Genomic DNA, 16,533 nt, shown 5'->3' with positions numbered 1-16,533 from the left:
TGATCTGTAATCCATAAAAAGTAATTTATCTGATTAGGAGCATTTTAAGGTATAATATAAACTAATTAAAATTACTTAATTTTTGCAATCTGATTACATAATCCAGATTACATTACTACCCACCACTCAGACACCAACCAAATACTGCTGAGAAAAGCACAACGCAGCTTAAAATCTTACAATGCTTTTTCTTCAGCATTCAGTCATTTTCAAACATCTCTTGGTGAGACACAGTGGCGCTTCCGGAGAACCACGGTTGTCTGTTTCTGATTATGTCCTTGTTGTTTTCAGCTGTCTAAATCTACAAGTGAACACTCTTGCTGAGTCAGGACTGAACTCTACATGGACCAGTGAAGATACATGCCTCATTTTACACTGGACTACATCTGGTAATGTCTCCAAACTCCAGACATGGCCAGAAACAATCAATAGGCACACTGAAAAAGCTATTTCAATAACATGATAAATATGTTGTAATTCTGCTTGAGACTCATGTCCAAGTCATTTTTAAACATCACCAACCACCCAAGGCTGAGAAAACACACAAAACACATTGTGTAAAATTTGTAGAATAATTTTTTTTTTTTAAAAACTCAAAATCTCACAAATTTTTTATCACTATCATATCATTCTAAATCTGTTTCTAGAAACATAATTTAATTTTTGAAACTTGTCTCGACACCATTTAGTTGCCAGGGTGCTCTTGGTGGCTGCTACGGTATTACAAGGGTGTTGTTAGGCATTTGCTTGTGGTATAATGGCTGGTAGAGTGATGCTATGGCATCACTAGGGTGTTGTTGTTGGGCATATGCTTGTGGTATTATGGCCGTTAGGGTTTTTTAAGTTTTTTCATTTACAGTTTTTCTAAGGCATCTCTAGGGTGTTTTTAGGCATTTGCTTGTGGTATTACAGTTGTAGGGTGATGCTATGTTGTTGCTAGAGGTTGTTAGGCATTTGCTTGTGGTAATATGGCTGGGAGGGTGTTGCTGTGTGGTTGCTAGGGAGTTGTTAGGCATTTGCTTCTGGTATTATGGCTGGAAGGGTGTTGCTATGGCATCACTAGGGTGTTGTTGTTAGGCATTTGCTGGTGGTATTATAGCTGGTAGGGTGTTGCTATGTTTTTGCTAGGGTGTTGTTAGGCATTTGCTTGTGGTATTATGGTTGTAGGGTGTTGTTAGGCATTTGCTTGTGATTTGGCTGGCAGGGTGTTACTATGTGGTTGCCAGGCTGTTGTTAGGCATTAGTTAGTGCATTTTGTGTAGTTTTCATGGTGTTATGGCAGATTGCTAGGATGTTCTGGCCGTTTTTAGCATGTTTCATAAAAACTGAACTATTGAAAGTTGCCTTGGCATTGCTGTTTATTTGCTAGGGTGTTGTTATGCATTTGCTTTGGTTGTCAGGGTGTTATGGCAGATTGCAAGTGTTGTTAGCATATTCTGGCTGTTTTTGGCATGTTGCTATCTAAATAAAATGAAATAATTTTTTAATAGTTAATTTTTTTTTTTTGAAATTTTACATTTCTTTATATCAAATTTACATTTTTAAATTTTAATGCAAAAATAAAACAAAAAATGTTAAAACACGAATATAAACTAGAAATGAAGATAACATGCTTTAATAGCATGTTTCCCCCCCTATTTTTCTCTCCTCTTGTGATATGATGTTGCAGGCCAAATCAAAGGTCATCACAGGCCAATTTTGGTATCTCTTATATAGAGCATGAGTTGTATAGATTTCATGCTTGGTTCATGATGTTTTTTGTCATTTTTGGAGTTTGACCGCAGTGGTCATTTCTACCTGCTGAATGTCCAAAGGCTGTAAAGATTCTCTCCAAATTCTTCTTGTGTTTGCTGGAAAATAATAGCTCATATTTGGATCAACACGGGGGTGAGTAAATCATTTTTGGATAAGCTACACCTTTAACATTTCCTCAGCGACACGTCTGTTGCACAATATTACTCACCCTTGACAGATGCGCATCTGAGAGCAGCCAAAACCAAACCTCAAACAGAAGTCTTACATAATGTTAGCAACTCAGACCCTGCACCGGTCAAGAGAAACTCAATAGAGTGATCATTGTTCATTCATCACAAACATTCTTGCGTTCCCATCTCGACCGTTCGTGTATGACACAGCACATTTCCAGTCAAACGGAGGCCGCAGGAAATCTGTGGAGAAACTGACTATATGTAAGAGAACTCATAAACTCCCTGTGTCTAGCATGTTCAGGATCAGTTAGGGGAGCACTCAGCGTGGATTCCTAATGCATACTCTCTTTAGGAGCAGGAAACAAATCCCGGAGGGTTTTGCCCTCTCTTGCCCTCTCCGAGGAGAGACGCATTTTTTTCCAGCAGAGGCACATCTGAGACATGTTAAATATAATAGATTTTCCCTCTTATTTTACACCTCATTCGTGGCCGCTCTCAAGTATAATGGGCTTTCCTTGCCATTAATACTTAGATAACCCCATATTTACATTGCACATGTCTGTGGTGCAATATGGCTCTGAAATGGCCACTCTAGTCAATGCTTGTGTTTATACCAGCCATGCTACGGCAAGTTTCAGAAGCGACTCTCCACGCTGCTTCACTAAAGATACACACCTACATCTCCTTTAATTGAAAATAATGGCTAGTGAGGTGGCTGTAATGTACGTAAACCTACCAACATTCGTCGCCAAGACTTATCGCAAGTGGAGAAAGAATTACGTTTTAGCCGCATAACATTGGTTAATTGAAACGCCGTCAATTTGCAATAGGATTTTCATCATCATTTATAAAATAATCGCAAAAGTTTTGTGCAAATCTGTAATGGAAACCCAGCTATGGTTACGTCATTTCTGAGCTAAATGACAGTCAGAGACGAACTCTGACCTAATCCAGAATGATGCCTTACAGAGAAACACAAAAAAATGAATGAGCTGTATTATATTTATTTTCTATGATAATATCATAATTGTTTTTCTAACAATGTGCAAGCTGACGTTGAGTATGTAAACGCAAGAACACAAACAAAAACACGTCTTGAGAGTTCAAAAGCATTCACTACGTGATGAATGCTATTAGAAAGCAGATGGAATGCCCTATAAATCAAGTTATGAAAGCAAAAAATATCCCTGTATGGGTTTTTATTATAAGATATGATATAGTCAGTGCTTGGTAGATTACAAAATAATTGTAGTCTGTTACTGATTCCAAATTACATGACAAAAATTGTAGTTAGTCACGTAATCGATTACATTACACATTTTAGTTAATATAATCAGAATACTTTGATTACATTTAGATTACTTGCTTTGGCCTAACTGATTTATCACATTGATTTAAATAACTTATACCACATTGATATAAAAATACAAAGAGAAAGAAAACATTCCATTCAGTGTCATTTACAACATGAAGTGCATTAAACATAACATTACGTCAAGGTTTCCCAAACTGGGGTTCATGAATGAACTGCAGGGCAAATAAAAATAAATGTGTTCATCAGTAGTTGGTCAGTAATCAAGAAGAATCAATAAATGTTGAATACTTTATTGCTATTGTGTGAACAATATGTAATCAGCAAAAATGTAACTAGCCTGAGTGTTTGTAATCTAATTACAAGTACTTAATTTTTGGATTCTGAGTAATATTACACAATATACCAAATGCAAATGTAATAATGCGTTTATACAACAGTTTAATGAACAAGAAGTTAATATTGAGTGAGTTTCATTAAAGAGATGACTCATTTTACTTATGACTAAATCCTATATCATCCTCAACCAGCTGAACAAATACAAGGCTAGACATGAACCTGCTCTTTTAAATCGTTTAAATAAATGATAAAATTTAAGTAAAGTGAGAATGTTGCATTAAAAAAAACATACATTTTAAAATTAAATGTTCACTTTTGATGTTAAATCGTCTACTGTTTTATATAGAATAGTTCTATAGTATTTTATACAATTACATCAGAAGTCACTTAATTACAGAAAAATTAAGGAGTAATCCCTTACGTTACTTTCCCAAGAGAAATATCAATAAATCACAGTAATTAAAGGTGCACCAAGCAATTTTTGCCAAACGATGTAGATATTTGAAAGCACCAAAACAAACACATCCATACCCCAACAGGACCTCACCCCTATTTTGAAATCTCCGCCCCACGTACACAACCATGGCAACGACGATCGCGGAAAAAAGTGAAGATGAAACAAGCATATTCAAACAAAAGCCAACACTGATAAGTTGCGTGAAACGAAGCAAAATTAACGTTACTCACCTATCAAGAAGAAACAATGCAACTTCAGCGTCCGATTCAAGCACTTCCTGCTCCTTGAGTTCTCCCCAGAGCTGGAAAGCTGCTCTGATATTTACACGGGTCCTACCTCTTGGCTGATCATAACCTTTCTTTTTAATGTTTTGTTTCTCTGATATTTTCCTTTTTTTATCTGCCATCTCTAGCTATAGTCGACCTGCCAATATCAGTCCTGTGCACTCAAATTGAGCGCTCTCTTCTCTCTAACATTACAAGATACGCCCCCTTACTGCTGAGTGTTTTGGGACTCGGTCCGACGCTGTGGTCAAAAGCGTCTTTCAAAAATCACTTAGTGCACCTTTAATTTAGCTACTTAGTGATGCATTACACCCAACACTGATTGCTAGAATGTCATATGGGTGTTCTAGCTGGTTGCTAACACATTACTATGCGGTTGCTGCTGTGTTGTAGCTGATTGCTAGAGTGTTGCTAGGTATTCTGTATGGTTCTTAAAACATTTCTAGATGTTCTGGCATATTGCCAGGATGTTATGGTGGACGATTAAAATTGTTTCTGGCTGGTTTTTAGTATGATGCTATGCGATTGCTAGGTTTGTTGAAATGAGCAATAGGGCATGGTACCCGATGGGGCATTTAAAAGCCCAGACTTTAGGAGTGACATGCATGCTGGGTTATTTTGACATCAGTGGTATTTATGGGTCATAGTGGGCCCCACATGGGATATAAACATTTTTTATCATCAAGTTAAAATAAACATTATCATAGCAGCAGCTTTACAAAAAAAAAATGTATTGCTGGACTTTGTTCACAATTTCCAGTGCATCAGCAGTGGCAGCTGTGAGACAGAGCAGCAATGTGGGTCATTCGCAATACTCTCAGTTTGCGGACCCCAGACGGAGGTATGCGCGGGCGTTCTTCTTTAAATCAAATCTCTGGGTGGGATGAAAACGCCAGACGGTTTGTCCATGACTCCCCATGAGAGGGTGAGCTGGCCTTGCCAGAAGAACATGTCATAACCGTAGGCCAGCGCAAGGTTATGTTTGCTTGTTTGTCTGAAACAAATAAGAACTTTCCTACTGGCTACTCCGATCTATGACATCACCTCTGCGCCGCCGCCAAATCTCCAAATCACCCAAGCCATGATGACTAATCTAATTTGAACACGATAATGAATGTAAGCTATGAAAATGTTCATACGAGAGATGTCGTGTTAATGTGATAACTCGCTAATATTTTCCGGCTGAAATGTAACACGGAACCCATGACCCTTCGTAGGCTTGTGGTCTCTTTGGCTTTATGTAAGATTTCATAACAAATTACTGAAATGGGAAAACAACGAAGCATTAGTAGCAAATAGTTAAGGCCCATTGAAGCAGTTAATAATTCCCATCGATAATGATCCATCCAGTCCGGAACCCCACATCCATAAATCCACTATTGTCTTCTCTGATTGCAGAATAAACAGTAGGAAAACCAAAGCCAGCAGCTCTGAGCAACTACACAAAACTGTACAAATCACATCCTGTCTATGGTTTAGTCAGAAAAAAAAAAACGCAAACACAGATGCGAATGTTTGGCCAACACATTGCATGCACGTGATTTCGTTGAACATGCATCAACATGAACGGAATTTGTAATTCTTTTTACTTACAAAATGTGACTTATTCAGTGTTGAGTAGAAATTGACTAGCATGCATGTAATCTTGATTACGTAATCAGATTCCAAAAATTAAGTACTTTTAATTAGATATTACATTTTAAAATACTCAATCAGACTAATTACATTTTATTGCTTACATGATTGCATATTATTCACACAATAGCAATAAAGTATTCATATATTGATATTAGATTAATTTATTGATTCTCCCTAATTCTTTTTCACCTTTAACTGTTCCTTTCTAAACTAGCCCACTGCTTATATGCGTATAGAAAGTCTTCCAGTTTTGTGGACATTCACACAAAGATTAGTCATTAGTCAGGTAGCTATAATATTCAAATATTATTTCATTTTAAAAGAAGTGTTTTCTCAGCATTTCGATATTGCATCAACTACTGATGCAGACATTCATTTTTATTTCCCATGCAGTTTCTTCATGAACCCCAGTCCTTGACATAATGTTATGTTTAATGCACTTCAATTATGTTGACGTTTTTACACTAATGTGCCAATAACAACCTTAGTACCCAAGGGGCGATCGTGTCATTCAAATGTCTGAAAATGTTAGACATCATATCTATTCCATTAGGGACTCATCAGGTTTTACTCACTAGTTGGCAGTGGGAATCGGCAATGACATTCAGAGAGAACCCTAGAACAATAATGAACTAAACACGCTGTGTCCTGCTGACATCATTACAGATCCTCTTACTCCGTCTGTTTCAGTCATAAAGTCTACAACGTTAACACACACCCCTTCATAGAGTGCGTGTACGCGTGTTAATTTTATGACCTTACTCAGCAAAAATGTATTCTATAGTGGCAAATTGCCAAGACAGGTCATGTCTATATCTCATTTGCTTTGAAGCTTATATTTAAGACTTGCATTTAAGAGTTAGAGATTTGAACAAACCATTGTTAAAATTATGTGATTTGTTGAATAAATGTGTGCTTTCAATTTTATAAGATTTTCATTGGGCAATGACAAAAACCGGTCCAGAAAGTTTTAAAAATCTCATAGACTTGCACTGAATATGAATTGAACCATATTTAGAAACCAGTAGGTCATAGAGACTCAAATATCACACCCATAATGCCCTAGCAACCACATAACAATGCTCTAAAACACTCAGGAAAACCTCAGAAAAATCATTTCATTTGATTATTTTACTTTTTATTGAGAAGTGTAAAAAGAAAGCTTAATGGAAGAAACAGGATAAGGAAATGCAAACTCTGAAGAACTGAAGGCCCGTTCACACCACAGACAATAACTATAATGATAACAATGACTAAAGTTTTAATAACCGTTCTAATTATATGAGAATAAGGAACTAGACTCTAATGATAACAGCACATGGGAACGTTATGGTTGGAATCACTTTCAGAACGATTTTTTTCCAGCTCATGTTCGATAATAACACTGACAACCAATCAGAATGCATCCTGGTTCAAATACTCATATTAAACTGTGCGTTGTGTGGACGCTAATATAGTTATCGTTATAGTTACCGTTCTTAGTCTGAATGCCTCAAAGTTTTATAAATCGTTCTAATTCTATGAGAACAGATCAATTCACACCACAACTATCAATAATGACACAGACAAACAATTTCTTTTTTTCAAGTGATAAATGATTAAAACATGGACAGCCAAACAGAAACCACTGTTTACACCTGGTCACTTCATGCATTTTCTCTAATCGCTACCTGATCGAGAAAAGACCAGGGAGGTATTCCAGAAAGCAAGGTTAACTTAACCTTCACATATACCCTGAACTCTCAGCTGATTAACCCAAACCTTGCTTACTCGAAGTATGCTGGTTCCAAAAACGTGTCCAGGGGTAAGTTCATTCAACTCAGAGTAGGTTTCTGGTTAACATGCAAGACATTCACAACAGACAGATGAATCATATGGAAATGGATGCTAAGAAAAAGCATGCCGTACTACTACTTTCTTCTACTACTACTTACTTATTGCCACCTAATTGGTGGTTGTGCAATAATTTTTCATTTCTTCTTTGTTTAATAATAATCCTTGTGAATAGGAATTATATTGTTAGTTTGATGCTAATTATGCAAGTCGTCATAGCAAATATGTATTTTTATTATAGAAATATTATAGAAAATGCAAATCCATGATGTGTGAGATAATAAAATATAATAAATATTAGGGATGCACGATATTGGATTTTTGCCAATATGCCGATATTTTTCAACTCATTTTGCCCGATACCGATACTGATATATTTCCTTTTGTTTGGAAACAACACCAAGTCTCTCCTGTGCAGAAAATATAAGCAAAATATTTTTAATTTTGGTTAGTTTTTAACAAGAACTTATTTATTAGAATTAAATAAAAAATAATGAAGGTTTTTTAACAGTACATTGAAGCTTTGAAAATAACTATAAATAAACTATATCAATCGCTGCATTTTATCCCCCAGAAAGATGCAGTGTTAACCCTGACATTTTATTTTAAGATTTAACATTTGTAGATGGTCTAAAACAAAAGCGTTGTAAAAATTCTGAAAATCTTTTAGAGCTCATGATTTGTTTAAAAAAATAAAACATATTACACATTAATGAATAAGTCAGTATATATAAAATTATTTAAATTTACAAGTGTCATGTTTGTGAATTTATTTTTCCATGTAAGCTATAGCTTCTGACCATTAAATCAAAACATACTCATAATTTTATGACATCAATTACTGCTTTATTTATTCAGAAACACAGTCTAAATGTTATTTGTGTAGGCTATTTTACTTTTAATTGAATTAGAAGTAGGCCAACAGCGTCCCCTACAGATTAAAACTCCTTACCGAACGGGCATTAGGACCTGGGGGAGGCTGTCACTACTGCCGCTGCACGTGCTTTTACTGTGTACTCTATCACACACACATGCTTTCACAGATTAAATGCAGCGATCCAAAACAGTGAATCTAATCATCAGACAAAATTTGCTTCAAGAATGAGAGACACTGCTGACATGATCTAATCACTAGCACATGCGAGTTAACCCATTCCTCTTATCGGCATAATTTTTCATATCAGGCCGATGCCGATATTTACATTTAAAGCCATTATCGTCTGATTCCAATATCAGTCCAATAATATCGTGCATCCCTAATAAATATATAATAAAATGAACATCACCTTGTCATAAGAGTTTCGTAGTTTATACAGATAACTATTATATATGGCAATACAATCAATATATTACCCATATTAGAATAATATCACCTAATATATTACTTATATTAGTGCTTTATCATTAGCATATCATGCAACTATATAGAAACTATATAGTCTCGTCAGTAGGTCATGCATGCACTGATACCTCTGAAGTAAACTAACCCTGAAACATAACCTAGTAGGGCTGTGCAATTAATGAATTAGATTATCATGCGCATCTCCTCAGTAAAGCCGGTTTCGTGATTAGTAGATGGGTAATCGCCATCACATGCTTTCAGATGGAGCGCCATTTACTACACAGAGCCATAGTTCACTGACAAGCTAGGCAATATCGCGTTCATGATCGCAGACGATTCGCCTTCGAGGTGATGCCGATTTACTACTAATCACGAAACCAATAATCGAATTTGATTAGTTGCACAACTCCGGAGTACAGGTTATGTTCAGAGAATAATTTGCTATGCCTATACTTACATACCCTGAAAGTTACCTCCGTTTTTGGAACCAAAAGCTGAGTTTATTACTTACCCTTAAACATACCTGGCCTGGGTATGTCACAGAACCTGCTTTCTGGAATAACCCCCAGGTGTAAATACCCTCCAAAACACTTTCGAGACGGATAAGATCGCTCAAACTCCTTCATGCCATGGTCTGGGAAGCATTGGACTAGTGTAAACGCATCTGGATGTTGAAACCACATTTGTAAATTTTCCTCATAAAATGTTAAACAATAATAATAAACGTGTGAGAGTGTGTTATTGGCTATATAGTCAGGCAAGGCAAGGCAAGTTTATTTATATAGCACATTTCATACACAGTGGTAATTTAAAGTGCTTTACATAAAAGGAAGTGAAATAGTCATTAAAAATAATAATTAATCACAACAATAAAAATAAACTGATTTAAAAATTGATTTAAAAAGAATTTAAAACATTTAAGAATAGAAAGTGATTATACATAGTGCAATCAGTTCGGACATAGCACAGTGCTCATTCAACAAATGCACAGCTAAACAGATGAGTTTTGAGTCTGGATTTAAATGTGGCTAATGTTTTAGCACATCTGATCTCTTCTGGAAGCTGGTTCCAACTGCAGGCGGCATAATAGCTAAAAGCGGACTCCCCTTGTTTTGTGTAAACCCTTGGTATTTCTAACTGACTCGATCCTAATGATCTGAGTGGTCTGTTAGGTTTATATTCAGTGAGCATATCTCCAATGTATTTAGGTCCTAGGCCATTTAGAGATTTATAAACGAGTAAAAGCACTTTAAAATCAATCCTAAATGTAACTGGGAGCCAGTGCAAGGACCTGAGGACTGGTGTGATATGCTCAAATTTTCTGGTTCTAGTCAGAATCCTGGCAGCAGCGTTCTGGATGAGCTGCAGCTGTCTAATGGTCTTCTTGGGAAGGCCAGTGAGGAGACCATTACAATAATCCACCCTGCTGGTGATAAAGGCATGAACAAGTTTCTCCAAGTCTTGTCTGGAAACAAAACATCTAATTCTTGCAATGTTTTTGAGATGATAGTATGCTGATTTAGTTACTGCTTTGACATGACTACTAAAACTAAGGTCTGTCTCCAGAAACACCCCAAGATTTTTGACTTGGTTTTTAGTTGATTGACCCCTAGAGTCAAGGCATGCATTCACCTTGAGAACTTCATCTTTGTTTCCAAATGCAATGACTTCAGTTTTCTCCTTGTCAGATATAACTATAGTCAAGATAGCTAGCTATAGTCAGATCACAATAGAAAATGTAATGGTTTTAATGGAAATTGTAGTTGTTTTAATGGAAACTATAATTGTGTCTACTGGTATGTGATGGATTCTATTGGTGGGATGTTAAATCCTATTGGTAAAATGCCCAAAACACACTACAAAAAGGAATTTTGTAATGGTTTTGCTGGAAAAAGCTAATGGTTTATAATGGTATTTTAATGGAAACCATTGGAATTTCTGTGATGGTTTCTATTGGGCTTCTATTGTTTTTTTTTTTAGCAGGGCTCTCTTCAGTAAGCCAACGCCCAAACTGCCGCAAATAAAACTCAAAGTTGCAGACGCTCAATACACAAACATCTTCCTTAATAGTAAAACTAATTTATATTTCCAGTGTTGATCCCACTCTTCTGTTGCAGCCTTTGATCTTGAAATATCTTACAGGCAGCGCATATCTGTTGCTTTCCTTGACATGAACTCCGTTAAATTTTCATATAGTACAAAATTGAAGATCGGATTTAAATCCGTTTTGCGGAGACACATTTATGTGGCCAATTGTAAATGGAAAGTTTTAACAAATCAGACACAGGGGCGTGTCCAGGATTTTATACTTGGGGTGGAAAAGGGGGGGATGCAAGAGCAGAATGAGGGGTGGGAACTAAGCTTGTCACCAGTGGTGCAAATTTTCTGAGGGGTATGCAAGATCAGTGTTGTCACCCCCTTGTGCAATTTTGACCCATGCTGTTAAAATTAGTGTGAATGTGCACGGTCTAATTTTGAGCTACAGGCAAACAAAAGTAGTGAAAAATGTCAGTTTTGGCCGAATTTGAGGTTTTCACAAAAATTTGTTCATTAAGACGACTTCTAGCGATCCCAATGCTCCAAATAGTAATTAAGCATCTAAAATGATCTTTAGTTGTACGTTTTCTGAGAGGAGTAGGCCTACCTTTTCTCTGCTCACTTCTGGACGACTGCTGCTGCTTCTCAACACAAGTTGTAGGTCTATCGTTCTAAAGCGCAGCAGCTTTGTGAATAATCGAATTCTTGATTACATAAGTCCAAACCAGTGAAATATGATTTTCAAACCCATGCTGATGAAAACAAAACGATCGCGCTGACTGACATTAGCAAAGCGTGTGCATAAGACGCACCTTTCCAAAATTGCACGATCTCCCTACATTATTGCAAAATATGTTTTGGCGAGATTCACACGAACATAATCTGTTTTGTCTGACATGAACGTTTAGTTAATGGTGGGGGAAAATCTGATGTGTAACATTATATTATATCCATGCATTACAGTAGGTCCTAATATACAGGTGCATCTCAATAAATTAGAATGTCGTGGAAAAGTTCATTTATTTCAGTAATTCAACTCAAATTGTGAAACTCGTGTATTAAATAAATTCAATGCACACAGACTGAAGTAGTTTAAGTCTTTGGTTCTTTTAATTGTGATGATTTTGGCTCACATTTAACAAAAACCCACCAATTCACTCTCTCAACAAATTAGAATACTTCATAAGACCAGAAGGAAGCATGAAGTGCTCCAAAATATCTTGGTAAACGGGTGCAGTGACTTTGGTTTTCAAAAAACACAATGGACCAACACCAGCAGATGACATTGCACCCCAAATCATCACAGACTGTGGAAACTTCACACTGGACTTCAAGCAACTTGGGCTATGAGCTTCTCCAGCCTTCCTCCAGACTCTAGGACCTTGGTTTCCAAATGAAATACAAAACTTGCTCTCATCTGAAAAGAGGACTTTGGACCACCGGGCAACAGTCCAGTTCTTCTCCTTAGCCCAGGTAAGACACCTCTGACGTTGTCTGTGGTTCAGGAGTGGCTTAACAAGAGAAATACGACAACTGTAGCCGAAATTCCTTGACACGTCTGTGTGTGGCGGCTCTTGATGCCTTGACCCCAGCCTCAGTCCATTCCTTGTGAAGTTCACCCAGATTCTTGAATCGATTTTGCTTGACAATCCTCATAAGGCTGCGGTTCTCTCGGTTGGTTGTGCATCTTTTTCTTCCACACTTTTTCCTTCCACTCAACTTTCTGTTAACATGCTTGGATACAGCACTCAGATCAGCAGTCTTCCCCATGATTGTGTAGCCTAGTGAACCAAACTGAGAGACCATTTTGAAGGCTCAGGAAACCTTTGCAGGTGTTTTGAGTTGATTAGCTGATTGGCATGTCACCATATTCTAATTTGTTGAGATAGTGAATTGGTGGGTTTGTGTTAAATGTGAGCCAAAATCATCACAATTAAAAGAACCAAAGACTTAAACTACTTCAGTCTGTGTGCATTTAATTTAATACACGAGTTTCACAATTTGAGTTGAATTACTGAAATAAATTAACTTTTCCACTACATTCTAATTCATTGAGATGCACCTGTAGATCTGTCTTGATGTTAATCAAACATTAAAAAAGACGGAATCACTCGCTGCTCTTGATTAAACTACTGTGTATTTGCATATTTGTTCTTATTTTTAGTAACAAAGATCAAATAAAAAAATAGCAATATTGTGATTAATAATACAGTAATTATTAAGAAAAGAATATGAGGAAAATATGCAACGTTGCTTGGTGATTTTGCTTTGGAATCTTCAGAAAAGTTCAACTTGATTTTTCTCAAAATCAACTCTGCTGACTATCGCATTCAATCAGCTGTAGCTCAGGCATTTTTTTGTCCAATTCCAACAAGTCATATATAATTTTGAAGGTATTTTAATGGAGAATGCAAATCATTTTTGAAATGCTCATTCCGACTCATTTTGCCAGCACAGGTCACAATTTATTCCCTAGCACTAACCCTCACAGAAAACTTTGTCAATCAGGGGTGAAAAAAGTGACAAAGATGCCACTCTCCTTTCCCATTATTCCATACCACAAAAAACATTGCCATATTGCTCCCATTTTATTTTATATGCTCCTATTTTTATATATATTTACTCAAAAAGGAAGCATTTTATATATATATATATTTTTTTTTTTTTTTTTTAATGTAGATATTTCATGGAAAATGTGCCATGCAAGGGGAAGAATTCTGCAGCCTGGTTGAAAAACACTTAACAAAATGAAAATTACTTGATATTACCACTATGACCAGTAGATGGCTGCAGAGGATCACTCATTGGTACATTTGCCATTTCTAATACAGTTATTTTCACTGTTTGCTTTAGGATTTATATTTAGACATTTAAAAATAAAAATCACTATTATAACATTAAAAAAAAAAAAAAAGCACTGTTTAGCACTGTTTTGTACTAAAGGATAAATAGTATTAAGAGTTTTCAAAAACTTGTGATCACCAGAAATTACCTATTTTTAATTCAAAATTTTCTACGAAATGGGACTAGTTGACCTGTACTCATTTTAATGCATTGTTTTCCCCCCTTTGTCTTTTTCTGTTCTGCACCCCAGAATATTTCCCTCCTCTATTCATTTAATTTAGGATAATTCAGTGTCTGTAATGTCAAATAAGCGATTGATGCTCACTTGATAATAAAATTTCTTTGTTTACTTGTAACAAGTAATCTTTTGGTTATTTATAACGTTTTATTAGAGAAGATTTTCACAGCATGATTTCGGCAAAAAAATGTAGCTAATCAGATTCATGGGTTCGAATCTATCATAGCCCATAAACACGACAAAAAAAATGTAGGTCTCTATGTTAATCGCATTGCAGTTTGCTTTGGATAAAGTAGTCTAAATGCTTAAAGGTAAGAGCCCTTGAGCAGATCTGTTAAGAGTGATAGGCTACATCAGTGTCAAGCTAGATAATCGCGTCAATTCTTAATAAAACGCAGTTATATTATGAACTGTTGGCATTAATTGTGCTCGTGATGGAGCGCTCTCGGAGCGAACGAAAACTACATATAACTCCCGACTTTTAAAAAATCCTCGCTTCAGTCAAAATCAAGCAGCTCCATGATTTTCGCTCCGCTTTCACTACACTTGATCCCATTACTCTGGTTTGGGGTGACAAAGCTCATTTTTAGGATATCCGATCAGACAAAAGGCATGAGTGACCAGGTGTAAAATAGGCCCATTTATGAGGCCAAGTGTAATGGAACCGTTTTAACAAATCAAATATTCGATCAAAGAAAACGCATGTAGTGACCAGGTGTAAACAGGCCGAGCGCGAGTAGGCCTAATTAAAGCTGCCAATGACCAAACGTGCTTATAATAAACTGAACGTTTCCGTGCGTTGGTATGAACGCTAGTTATCGTTTTCATGTGAACGGGCCTCAAGCTTTGATTCGGCTACGATAGAATCTCTCGTTTTCATTCATGCATGTTCTCATAGGCAGTCTACTACTGTCTCCTGCCAACTCTCTATGTGGTTTTTAGCCATTGTAATGCTAACAACTTTATACGCACTTTGGGAGTGATTTCATGTCAGTTTATGCCCCGGCCTCCGAGAAAAATCAAAAGATGGAAAACACTCACCACTTTCTTATCAGCACATGCTTTATGAGGCTTCTTCGAGTCAAGACGCACATTGCTTAGCCATGCCTGCCACCTAGTGGGAGCCTAAATCCAGTCACCTTAACACTACGGCCAGGCTGAGTCTGTTTTAGCATCCAATGTCTGAATTAAGTGGATGTGCAGGCCGTTGAATCATTTCCTGTGTGCCGCTGAGGAGGAAGTGTTGTCCGCTGCTCTTTCATCACCCCCACGCTCTGCCTCTGTGGATTAATACTTCCGAACCTCTGGATACAATATCCACGTCAAACCTCTGTCAGTTTAGAGTAACAATGAGCTAAATAAAACTTGATGTAATGTGAAATCATTTGACATTTATTCCTACAAGCGGAAAGGGGAGAAGCAATGATGAATTCACTTTGGGGAAATGAGGGGAAATCCTTAATAGTACTTCCTCAAGCATTCATTATATAAAACAAAATGATAGACAGACACAGACAGATAAATAGATAATACCATAAAAAAATTTTTTAAAAATGGGATCCGTAAGATTATTAATACTTAAAATAATAGTTTTTAGAAATGTTTTTTGTGTTTTTAATACTTAATACCTTTTAATATCTTTTGGTTTTTAACGCTTTTGGCAAAAATGCACTAAATGAATTAAAAGGGATGTATTTTGACACGTATGGGTTTGGTATTCTGAGATAAAAACAGACGATAGGTCAGCAGAATGATAGCATTGCCGTGTGGGATGTAATGTTTATCTGTTGCTATTTGCTATAGCAAAGTATTAAGTTGCTAAGTAAAGCTCACTAGACCATTTATCATCTCAGGAGGAACACAGCTCACAACATTCATCTTGACCTTGAGATATATTCCCTGAGTTAAACATATGATGAATTGATATTGGTTGATCGACAATTTGTGAATTAATGTGAACCAAAGAAGTCTATTATACCTAGAGAGCTATCAGTTAGTGTTCCCATTCATCTTATTGGTACTTACTTGGCTAGCACTGGGAGTACTTTAATCGGACATCTTTGCTCATTTACCACTGACATTTATTTGAGCCAATCGCCTAAATTGTAAATGTCATGTGATTAATCACTCTGTAGCTCCAGAAAACCACATCATGACAGTAACTGATGTAACCAAAAGAACACACACATTCCCAAACCATTCAGTAAGGTAAGTCACAAACAGCAGAAATTTTAGCAGACACTGGTAAAATATCTACTAACACAATAAATGTTAACATTTG

At 36.5% G+C, this 16,533-nt stretch overlaps 1 long non-coding RNA gene across 1 annotated transcript in view; it reads right to left on the bottom strand.

Moving 5' to 3' along the window:
- LOC131527594 (uncharacterized) overlaps positions 1–15,508 on the bottom strand; it is a 46,657-nt gene extending 31,149 nt beyond the window's left edge. The window contains exon 1 of the long non-coding RNA XR_009267689.1: positions 15,294–15,508. This is a non-coding gene — a long non-coding RNA (uncharacterized LOC131527594). The remainder of the gene's footprint in view (positions 1–15,293) is intronic.
- Positions 15,509–16,533: the final 1,025 nt, after the last annotated feature.

This window comes from Onychostoma macrolepis, chromosome 20, assembly GCF_012432095.1.
Source record: "Onychostoma macrolepis isolate SWU-2019 chromosome 20, ASM1243209v1, whole genome shotgun sequence".
Lineage (NCBI taxonomy): Eukaryota > Metazoa > Chordata > Actinopteri > Cypriniformes > Cyprinidae > Onychostoma > Onychostoma macrolepis.
Note: the sequence above shows the minus strand (reverse complement) of the source record. Positions and strands in the feature narration are given on the sequence as shown.